A 12,869-nucleotide genomic window follows, 5' to 3' on the forward strand; every position below is an offset into this window, starting at 1 on the left:
AACTTGAAATCCTTTTTATTTATATCAAATTTTATTTTAGGTATGGTCCCAATATTGAAGCTCAATTTGATATAAATAAAAAGGATTTCAAGTTAAACACATTTATATTTTTATAAAAATCGAGGTTTTTTAAAATAAATATAAAAACTATTAAAACGATGAATTAGTCAAAAATCTAAATGACAAAAAATTTAAAACTTAATAAACTAAATTTTAATAATAAATATGACCATAAAATATAATGTAATAATAAGATGTGACCCTGCAACGAATTCACATTTTATTAAAAAATTTTACAATTGTAAGTTTTAAAAAATAAATAAATAATCTTTTTAATGTTTTCAGATACATATTTATTAATTAATATAGTTGAAATTATAAATAATCAAAAAACAATCTCAAATTGCAAGCTTCGTATTTTTCCGCTAGGTTCTCTGCTGGCATGCCTCTCCCCCTTAAATTACAGATATAGCGGCGTGACTTCGAAAAAAGACCCATAGATGGTGCTGCCCATTGACTGGACGCCATAAGCGCTATATAGACGGATTAGGATTTAACTCTATGTTGACTCCGTAATTGATATCTCTGAGGCCAACTTTGCGGCATTCGAGAAATATGCAGCGTCGTATGGGGAGCGGGATAGTCCCGACTCCACTACTCATCCATTTCAACTTGTGACACTCAGTATGCGGATACATAGGGCGCTTAACGTCAGCGGACAGCAGAGCCATTCCAAAAAAGTCTTACAGCCAGTCTGCTTAGTCTGATTAACTCTGACCCTTTTGATCATACAGATCTTCTATTTTTGAAATAAGGCACCTTACACTATCGAAATTCGTTTCTAGTGATACGTGTGGTTTCCAGTTGTCAAATGTGATACCTACCTGAACTGAACTCATTCTTTGGCAAGTTCATCTGGTTATTTGCGAGTCATCTTACCTTGTTAATATATTTTGTGTACCATTTGAAGTATTTTCTGTTATTATTGACTGTGAACTCTGAATAAATACTAAAACCGGAAGTGTTTTCATTTTATAAATACCATAACATACTATAACTGGTGACCAACGTGGGCCCAAAGTGTTTCTATGTTATAAATAAATAAAACTATCCTATTTATTTTTTTCGCATAACTTTTAAAAATGTAACTTCATCAAGGGATAATTCTTAATGACGAGACTTTGGAGCAGCTAAATATGAAATTTGAAACAAATCAACGTTATATTATTTTATTACTCATTTGTGCCAAATTATTTTTTTAAGGTTTTTTGACTCAGCAACCTTGATATTATTAATTTAAATAGAATTTACTTTTACTGAGAATATCATTTTATATGAATACATATATTTTGTTTTTAAACAATGAAATAGTAGGTCAAAAACCAGTGTATTTATTTACTAGTTAATTAAAAAAAGTAAATGAAATATTTTTTTCATACCTTAACACGAAGTGAAAGTTATATTACCAAATTTTTTACGACATTATTATTACGACGCCATTTGACTACCAATGGGATTTTTGTTACATACGGGAATTGAACGCACACTCACGGCTTGCAGAGACGAGTAGTATTTTACTATGGGACATCACACAGAGAAAGTAAATCATATTCTAGTCCCGCCATAAAGATAATATATTGTAAACGTGATAAATATTATTATTTATAATCTGCACAATAATACGTCCTTGAGTAACTTTGAATGTTAATTGAATTTCGTTGAATATATGTGTTCAGACAGACGAGAATGTTGCCAATCCACGTAATCTGTGTTTTTCTTCTTTTAACTAATTATTTTCTCTCTTGTTGCGTCTATCTTCCCGACAAAGATAATATTATCATCAGTTTCCTTCCCCATCAAGAATTAATGTCTTGGGAGGCGGACGCTATGTCATTTATGTTATAGTATATCTAGGATATGAATATACACATATAATAAATCCAATGCCAAAGAACTCTTTAATAATTATATTTTCATTCTTTTTTTATTAATTAACAAAATAATAAACAATCACTGCTGACCTGTTAATTAATTTTAATTACCACATTTAAATATCATGTTAATTATATCTAATGGCCAGGTAACGCAAACGCGCCAGTCGTGGTATCAGCACTAAATGAGTTCACAATGCGCCTTGTGTGCCTAAGAGGGCTCGCACATTAGAGCTCGCCGCATGCGTCTTACGACGAATTCGTCGATGTGACGTCATCGTAAACCAAGAAACAAACGTTATCAAATGGACCTTCGCAGATTGGCCGATGCAACTGCAACTCTGCGACCCTGCGACATTCGTCTAGTTGCAATGGCCAAAGCGTGCATGTCGATCTCGGGAATGTCGCCTCCGCGCAAGCGCACAGCTGGCGGCCATCGGTCATTTCTGTCTTTGTCTCTGTCTACAATGTCATTGCTCGCTCACGCCGCCGCGTTTGACGTTTGTTCATACAATCAACACAATAAAAATGGCAGACGAGAGACTTCTCTTTTTTCGTGTTTGACGTTTGCCGCTGGGCAGATGTGCGAGGATGTACGATGCAACATTCGTCGAAATTTTGTCAACTTTTGATTTATGGCCGTTAGGCACACAAGGCGAATTGTGATGTGCGAGCCGGCTAACGGCCATAAATCAAAAGCTGTGCGCTTGCGCGGAGGCGACATTCCCGAGATCGACATGCACGCTTTGGCCATTGCAACTAGACGAATGTCGCAGGGTCGCAGAGTTGCAGTTGCATCGGCCAATCTGCGAAGGTCCATTTGATAACGTTTGTTTCTTGGTTTACGATGACGTCACATCGACGAATTCGTCGTAAGACGCATGCGGCGAGTTCTGATGTGCGAGCCCTCTTGAGGCCATCGGCCATTTCTGTTTCTGTCTCTGTCTACACTGTCATTGCTCGCTCATCGCGGTGAGCGTTTGACGTTTGTTCATACAATCAACACAATAAAAATGGCAGACGAGAGACTTCTCTTTTTTCGTGTTTGACGTTTGCCGCTGGGCAGATGTGCGAGGATGTACGATGCAACATTCGTCGAAAGTCTTAGAACTTTTGATTTATGGCCGTTAGGCACACAAGGCGCATTGTGATGTGCGAGCCGGCGTGTCGATCGTTTAAAAACAACATTTTCGACCCTAAGCAATAAAACCCGACCGGGCAGTTAACTAGACCGATGCCGCCGGTAGGTACTTACTCGCGCCGGCGGCTCAGCACTTCATTACACTAAACAACCTCTTTTGTAGTTTATGAATGCCATGCTTGTTTCGGGGATTTTTACGATTGTTTTCAGATTTTTTATGTTCTATGCTTAAATATAACGTGGCGCGTTATGTAAATGTTTTATAACGATATAACGAGTAATGCTTATAACGAGCAAATTCAGTCGGTCCCATCTTTCTCGTCATAACCAAGTTCGACTGTATATATTTCTTGCATATGTACGACATTCATAATATATATATATAAATTTATTAGTAAGAAACATAATTACATATTATTTCCAATCATATAATATTTAATAATGTTTTTATATAAAATTAAAACTTCATTAAAGCAATGCTTTTAACTGGGACTTGTTAAAGAAAAAAAACTAAACTCTTTATGTAGATATTCTCTACCTAAGTTATGAAAGTTTCATTGGATTTTTTAGCGTTATTCCATTTTTGACAATAAGTGTGGCCCTGCGTATCATTTTACCATTTTTGTTTTGATTCCCAGTATGCATTGTATCCAACATACACTGCAATATATGATTGGTCGTTTCATCGTGATGCTTTTAAATATTGTATATTTTACAGACATTTGATTGGTCTAAAAAAATCCAGGATTATATTCTGAGTTCTTTTTATATTGGCTATACAATAATGCAAATTCCCGGAGGTCAGCTGGCCCACAGATATGGAGGAAGAATATGCATTACGATTGGTTTAGTATTAAATGGTTTAGCGACTTATATCATACCATTTGCGGCTACTATGGTAAGTTGTCACATTAAATTTATTTATTTTTATTGTGGGAGTTATAAAGTGAAGTTGTTTATTCATATAAAAGGTTATCATTTGTAGTTATTTTATTTATTAACCTTCATAATATCGATTATAATTCTGATCGGAATGTTGATATTGAAACAATGTACTATTGTATGTTGAGGGTGTTTTATTATTGTAGTATTTTAAATTACATGATAGTATGGTTTTATTATTTTAATAGTAAAATGTATATTTCGGACAAAAACAGTATGCGAGGAACGATTATTTATTTCAGAGATTATTTGTGAACTGCTTGATTGATAGGTTTGATATCGTTTCTAAGTTACTATTAGTTAAATACTCGATTACTAAGTTTGAATGACGAGTACTCAATTATTATCTTTTGAGATTGTTAGTTATATTTTAATTATATTATTATATATATTCTAATTATTCGGTAAGTATAAATACGCAAAAATATGAAGTATCTTAATAAAAGTAATTTATTAAATGTTGGGAATAATTTAAAATCAACAGCAGGTAAAAAATGCTCATCGGTAAGTATTCAAATAATAAATGTGAAAGTATTTAAATAAGCACAGGGAATTATTAAAATCCTCAATGGCAAGTATACATATTTGTGTGTCAGAATAGATTAAAATTTGGGCAGAAATAATTTACACATTTCATGTTCAAACACGCGCGTCAATATCATTTTACTCCCTACTTCAATTATAGTTTGTCAATTTATGGCTACGGCCGTATGTTGTAGCTTAATCCCTGGGGAATGACAAAAGAAAAGGCGTATTTCAAAAAAACACTACCTTATTCTTAGGTCAATAATTATTATAAAGCAATCATTATTCCTAAGATGTTTGTCACACTTGAATGGTCAAAAACATAGCTTATAAAAAATATCTTTAGAATCATCTTCAAATGTGTTAATCTTGCCGATTTTTTGAATAATAAAATGCCTAATTCTTGTCAAATTTAGGGTCACAGAGATTATCAATATAATTTTTTATCGTAAATATTTTACTAAAATTATCTCGTCATAAATTATACTATTGGTTTTATAAATGCGTTTAAAAATTAATAAATGTAAAAAATCTTAACACTACTGCACATTTATGTAATGAAATATGACTAAATTCTAAAACATTAGAGCGAGAGGTTTAAAAGAATACTATTTTATGTAACAAAAATACTTTATGCAGTCATCAAATGTTTAAAATAAATATAAAAAATAGTAAGGCTTTAAAATTATATAAATAGATTATTTACAACGTTTAAGGAGTGTCCAGGATCATGGTTTGAAAATACAATAAAAACTCAATTTTGACCTACGCCGAGCACGTGGGCCGTTAATCTACTAACACACGTAATTTAAATAATGATTATTTAGTTTTACAACCGATTTTTTAATACTATTTCTTGCTCAAACATTATTTTACCCTACACATTGAAACTGGCGTCCTTATTCTGATTAAAAATTCTGACACTTGAAATTTAAAAACTTTTCAAAATTGTCTATTAATAGTTACTTCAAAAATACACGCATATTTTTTCTCTATAGATGTTATAAACAAATAAACTGACATACTGTGATAAAAAAATGCCACATCAGAATAGTTTTCAAATATACTTAAGTACTTATTTTTGTCTGCGATATTATCCGAAACTGAGTAAGTGAAAGAGAAGCGGATGTATCCTAAATAGGTCAGAATTAATAAAATGGCTTACTGTTAAAGGTCTAAACCTGAATAATCCGACAACTTTGTTGTAAAGATAATTATGATATGATATCTTGCACTCACAATATAAATTATTTAATATTTCTATAAAATATTTTTATGTTATAATATTGTATTATTTAAACCTCTCTTTAATATAGTATAATATATATGTTACGCCGAGTGTGCGAAATTGACTATTACATGAAATGGGCAAAATTTTGCCTAAATCATGAAAAATGCAAGCCCGTTGCCTTATTCATGAATTAGACAAAATATCTGGCGAGTGCGTGAATTCGGCAGTAATTTTTCTGCCTAGTTCATGCATTGGGCAAATTAGATAGTAGCGCTACGGTGGTATTTTTTTGCAACTTAACTAAATGTGTCAAATGCTTATGCAGTGGTCAAAATGTACGTATATTATCTATGGTCAAAATAGATGATCGCGCTCCGGTGGTGTTTTTTGCAACTAATCAAACTAACCAAATGTGTCAAATGTCATTGATTATAATATAAAAATATACCAATCAATAACTACAATGACGTTCATATCCATTTACTATGCGCAAAAAAATCTAGAACTATAATACTCGTATGATAACGGAAGAATTTTATTGAAATGTATTTTCGCGATTTGATTCGTGCTTGGGTATCAATCGTGCAATGGTCAATTGTATGTTTGTGATAGTTTGTTGACACTTGTTAGCTAACCTCAAAATGGACATAAAACCTAACCTAACCTAATAATAATAATATCATATTATGTCCAATTATAACTAATAAAACCATCCGTATTAAATTTACTTTTTCTTCTGTCATGTTGACAGTTTAAGAATTCCATACCCTGGTGAATTCATGTACTCGGCAGAAAATTTACCTAATTCATGAATAAGGCAACAGGCTTGACTATTACATGAATTAGCCAAAATTTTGCCCATTTCATGTAATACGAGTAGTCAATTTCGCACATTCGGCGTAACATATACATTATTGTAAAACGCGTCAACGTTTTCAAAATTTCGTATAGATTACAAACAGAGTAGAAAAGATCATTGAGTATAATTAAAAATTTTTTTTTTTTTTTAAAGTCCAATAGCAACGGATATTAATTTTATAGAATGAATGCGGCTTTATTTTAAAATTTTCATGACTTTATTTTAAATTATCAAATACATTATAATATGTTGTTTTGTATATTAGGTGAGCTGGAAAGGAGTTTGTTTATTCAGAGTCGTTCAAGGACTCGGGCAAAGCTGTTTGATGTCATCAATTCATACTATTTTAGGTAAATGGTCTCCTCTCACCGAAAGAAACCGGATGGGAACTTTCATATACATTGGTAAGAGATTGTATTTTTTAACTTATTTATATTGAACCATCCCCAATTGACTAATAGGCCTGGTTAAAATGTTTTCAGTAAAAGTGGAAAGTGAAGTGATGATTCAGCTAAGTCCACATTATAATCACTTCATCATCCACTTTCACTACAATTATTTTTACAACGTTTTTATTAACTCGTATTCTTATTTGTCTTGTGATTGTTTGTCCAGTATAAATCTTGCAATCGATTTTTAACTACCTTCCCGACTAGCTAGACATTTGAAACTTTTAGAATATATCAGAACACGATGCCAATGCATTTTTTTTTTTAAATATTTTTAGCCATCTTTAAGCGAAATTTAATTGACCTAAATTCAGACTACTCAAATAGAATGATATATCGATATCCTCAATGGACATCAGTAATGTGGTTGAATATGGCTCCAGCCCAATACCAATGGTAGATTAAGTTATTATATTTATTACTAGTGGCGTATTGGGCCAATGGCCCCAATATATCGTATAGGCATGGCTTTGCTCTCTAACTTAGCTCTTGGTTTTTTATAGAATACATTTTATTTTACCACGTTTATTTATTAGCTCGTATTCTTGTTTGTCCGGTACAGATTTTTTTTTGTGTGTTCAGTATAAGTTTTTTCAAGATTTGTATTGGACGATTGAAGATTTTTAACTAACTTCCCGACTAGCTAGACATTTGAAACTTTTAGAATATATCAGAACACGACGACAATGCATTCATTATTTTAATACTTTTGGCCATCTATGCAGAATTGAATTCATTTTCAGTTAATTCTGTTTTGTATGGAAAGTTATTTCAGAAAAATCCGTAAAAAGTAAAAGACTATTATTGGTTGCTAAGGGGGGTGGTCCTAGCAACTGAATTATTAATATATACGTGCGTTACTATGGAAATCAAAATGAAATGTCAAAATGACATTTCAGTAATCTATATTTGTTTTTTATTTACTTCATATCAAGTATAAGTTTGAGCATATTGAGTATAATAATTCAACAGAAAATTTAAAAACGTTGTGTATAAAAAGTTCTTTTTATCTTGTAACTATTTTCCAATTATTTTATAGGTGTAAACTGTGGCATGCTAATATCATTGCCGTTGTCAGGTCTTCTGTCTGTGACCAGTGTTGGATGGCCAAGTATTTTCTACACCTTTGGAACATTTAGTATCATTGTGGGAATACTCTGGTTCATACTAGGCGCTGATTCTCCTGCCAAGCATTTGTTTATATCAAATGAAGAGAGAATGTTCATTGAAGACTCGTTGGGCACCAATAAAAATAATAAGGTAATCAAATAACATTCAATACAAACAAAGATGCATAAATTACCTCTTTCTATGAAGCAGTGGCGACCTGTGAGTTATTTTACTGGGAGTTCACTTTTTTCACCTTTTGACTGCCGTAAAAAGGCCTTTGCCTTCATCAAAACTTCACCAAAAAATCTGGAGAGATATCATACTTGATAAATATTGTGAATTTAGTTATCAAACTGAAAAAAACTTGAAGTTTATTTTTAAATTGTACTTCGCCTAAATTTGAGAAATGTTGTCAAAATGTGCGGAAATTTAATATACGTACTGTGAAAAGAATTAATTTTTATAATAATATTGAATAAAAATTGTCAAACAATAATTGTACGTGTGATACGAGCTGTATTGTTTTAAAACCGATGAAGCCGCATTCGGGCCGGGAGCGACTGAAACTGTCGCTCCGGAGCACGCAGAAAAAATATTTACGTATTGCTATTCCACGCGACAGACGACGCTCTTTCTCGTTGCAAAGAAATCGAACTGGGCGCTTTGGCGAGCGATGTCGGATATCGCTCCCATCAACATAATATAATATTTAAAAAAGCCGGTTAAAAACACATATTAGAATTTGTGTTTGTATATGAATTAATGACTACGGTAATAGATCAGAACACTTTTAATTAATCAAATATAAATGAAATACTTATTTAAAAAAATTAGTCTTTTCGCATAAATTGAGTGGGTGGGTGTGCACCGCTCCAACGCTCTCAAGGGAGCATCGCCACTGCTATGAAGATGAATCTTGTATATTGACAAAATAAATGAAACTGGAAAACAAGTAAAGTTATTAGGGCTAATGAATTTATTATTATTTCGTTAAGTTATTTCGCAATGTAGACTCAATTAGATCAAATGAAGAGAGAATGTTCATTGAAGACTCGTTGGGAAACAAAAAATATGACAAGGTAAACAAATGTGATTCAATGCAAAATATCCCTTTCTATGTAGTTTATTAAACATTTACTTTAGCTTCAATATGCTGACTAAACGGAAAGTAGATTTGATATAAATAAAAAGGGTTTCGTTTTTCACATTAACTTTTTTTTTATAAATATCGACGTTTGTAAATATATATAAGTAACATATTTATATAAAACAATAAAACTATGACTTAAAACTTTTTGATAATGGCCAGAAATGCTAACAACGATTGTCGTTTTGCTTTTGATGCCTGAAATGTTAAGTTAATTTGGGAACATACTACTGCACATGTGGTACGAAACATTGTTTATCTATTTAGTTTTATTGTTATGTAATATAACCCGATTCATATATGTTTTGTGACTGGGTAGGTTTAGCATTTATAACTATTGTATTTTTTTTCATGGCATCACCCTTTTTATAATAAAAACAATTCCAAATACAAATTTCAGTTTACCATATAAAAATTTGTTTACAGTCAAATTCTTGGTGGAAGGACAACGCTTTATTTTATTTTATGCATTTGAAATAATGGGAAAGACTTTAACTCAACTCCGTGTTTAAAGTATAGTGGATTTGTACTATATAAAAACAGTTTCATTTATAAAAAAATAATGAAATTAAATCATTTGCTTTATATTATTACATATTTTAAATGTTCCAATAAACAAACACCATGAAGACCTTTTTCACAAATCACGCATATTGTACGCAATCTTTTAACGAGGCCACCATGCAAAATTTTTCTTTTCAGCCGGGTAGTTTCCTAATTCCACTACTTTGTATTATCCCTCGTGTGGCATAACCGATTGTTTCCAATAACTGATAAAAATCAAAACTCTGTGCGTGGATCGTGCATTTTGCTCGCTCTCGCGATCACCCGTATGATAGAGCGAGAAAGAGATATGTCAATTACTTGCCTCGTTATCTATTAAAACGATACATTAATTACGAAACATGTTTTCATAATATTCCGATTTTGCAGAATCAATTAGAGTGGTAAGGTGTCTAAAAATAATACAATACTTTAATTTATCGAAAATTATTGGTAGCAATCCTCGACCGGATTTAGCACAACATCGTAGCAGCCAAAGGGTTAATTAACAGACCATCAATATGTTATAATAAGATGGCACATAATTTAACAAAGTTATATTTTATAAAGTTTTTAAAATATTAATTGTAAGTTTATCCTTGAGTTGAAATATATTTTACAAAAAAAATGTGTCATATTGCAAAATTCGTATTTTTAGCTACATAATATTCGCCTTAAAAAAATCAATTTATTTTATCCACATAACATTGTCATTTTTAATAAAAACTATTATTGTCAGGTGAACAAAGTTCCATGGAAGTCAATATTGACATCGAGTAGGATGGTTGCTCTGGTGATAGTTCAAGGTGGTTCAACTTTTGGATTTATTATGATGGCCGCAGAAACTCCCAGTTATTTAAAGATGGCACTGAAAGTCGATGTCAAAAATGTAAGAAACTCAATATGAATTAATAATATAAAACCATTTGTTCAGTGCGACTGCTTGAGTTAAAATAAGCTTATAATAATAATTGATGCATTTAGCCGCCATGTCAACATTGCACAATTATTATAATAAGTAACATCACAGTCATTATTGAATGTCCACATTCAATTATTAAGTTGCATGCGAACATTGCATGCACAAGAAAAATCACTACCATTTTGATAACATTGATTCACTTTTGATAATCGCATAGAAAAAAAATTCAGATGAATTTTAGTTTGATCTAATCTTCATTATGGGTGCACAGATTTTGAATACATTTTTTTGGCTTATTGAATTTAGGTATTAGTTAGAGTTAGAGTATTTATTTATTACCACGTTTTTCTTAGCTCGTATTCTTGTTTGTCCGGTGGTTGTTTATCCAGTACAAATCTTGCAATTGATTTTTAACTAACTTCCCGACTAGCTAGACCTTTGAAACTTTTAGAATATATCAGAACATGATGCCAATGCACGTGGAGCGCTGTGACTTGATACAGAATTTGGTTTACATAATATATAGAGTATATAATATCGGCCTTGTCAACTAATCATGTTATTCATGCCATCTATCCTGCGAAACCTGCATATATTATGGTAAATGGCTTCAAATCTAGTTTATTCAGACACCACGACAGCACACAATTTATCATCTCTGATAACTTATAAAATATACTATATTGCGTAAATAATTAATAATTGTAACATGCAATATTCAAGCGATGACGAAATTTCATACCTGTGCTCATTTTACAACGTTTTTATTAGGTCGTATTCTTATTTTTCCGGTGGTTGTTTATCCAGTATAAATCTTGCAATCGATGTTTAACTAACTTCCCGACTAGCTAGACATTTGAAACTTTTATAATATATCAGAACACGATGTCAATGCATTCTTTTAATACTTTTAGCCATCTTTAAGTAGAGTTGAATTCATTTTCAGTTAATTCTGTTTTCTATGAAAAGTTATTTCGGAAGAAATCCGTTAAAAGTAAAACACTATTATTGGCTGCTAGGGGTCTGGGGTCCTAGAAACTAAATTATTAATATATACGTGCGTTACTATGGAAATCAAAATGACATTCTATATTTGTTGGTTTGTTGCAAAATACCAAAAAATGATTTGTTGACAATTGCCTTGCTTGTCCTAAATTATTAATACATATATTTGTCAAGTTTATATAGTTCAACAGAAAATTTAAAAAGTGGTAGGTGTATAAAAAGTTCTTTTTATCTTGTAATTAGTTATTTATTTATTTATTATCTTTCTATTCTTTATACGACATACGAATTTTGTTAGTGATAATATAATTATCCCTTTACTGCATGATTTTTTTTTTTTGAAAAATTTTATTTTTTATTGGTGTTAAAATGCCTTGTGAATGAAGGAAAAATAATGAAAAAAATATTTTTCGAAAATTTCATTAATTTTTTTATGTTACTGCGTGGTGTCGCAGATTTACGACATTTGGAAATCTTACATTTTAGTATGACAAAATACAAAACCAAATGAAAACAATTATAAAAAACTAATGTACACACCTTATTTGATGTGTAGATATTTTTATTCAACCAATTTCAATCTTCTGTATATTTTTTTTATTTATTTACAAATACGGATTTTTGCGTACATACTAATTCGTCAACTGTCAAACCAGAAATGCAGGGACTATAATGCAGAAATGCTTTATTTCTTGAAATGTCCAAACAAAATCGGTAAAGTAGGATGTTTATGGTAAAACAGTTTTCTAGGCATCGAAAAAGGATAGTATTTGATAATTTACACAGATGGCATTGGCTATATCGAAATAGTTTGAAATGTCGCAAATTTGCGACACTATGCAGTAAAGGGTTAAGTTAATATTGATATCATCTAAATATTCGAAATAATAATTATGCCATATTATAAATGATATGACTTTATATTAATACGTCTAAATAAAAATTGAAAATTTATTACAATTTTTGAAATTTTAAACGTAAAGGTTATTATAGTAATACAGTTACGACTTATATAAAATATATTTATAATTATGTACTATTTTTATATATTACTAGCTGAAGTA

At 31.2% G+C, this 12,869-nt stretch overlaps 1 protein-coding gene across 6 annotated transcripts in view; it reads left to right on the forward strand.

Moving 5' to 3' along the window:
• Positions 1-12,869, forward strand: part of LOC147073703 (putative inorganic phosphate cotransporter) — a 62,420-nt gene that overhangs the window by 21,131 nt on the left and 28,420 nt on the right. For 4 of the 6 annotated variants that reach the window (XR_015070360.1, XR_015070363.1, XR_015070361.1 and 1 more), the window contains 4 exons: positions 3,791-3,970; positions 6,895-7,033; positions 8,118-8,338; positions 10,618-10,767. The exons of 1 other annotated variant lie outside the window; for it this stretch is intronic. The gene's annotated coding sequence lies outside the window, so the exon portion shown is untranslated. The remainder of the gene's footprint in view (positions 1-3,790; positions 3,971-6,894; positions 7,034-8,117; positions 8,339-10,617; positions 10,768-12,869) is intronic. One more of the 6 variants, XR_015070364.1, reaches the window with a different exon arrangement.

This window comes from Rhyacophila brunnea, unplaced genomic scaffold (genome assembly GCF_057557595.1).
Source record: "Rhyacophila brunnea isolate RB1 unplaced genomic scaffold, BYU_Rbru_1.0 scaffold_17, whole genome shotgun sequence".
NCBI classification, from domain to species: Eukaryota; Metazoa; Arthropoda; class Insecta; order Trichoptera; family Rhyacophilidae; genus Rhyacophila; species Rhyacophila brunnea.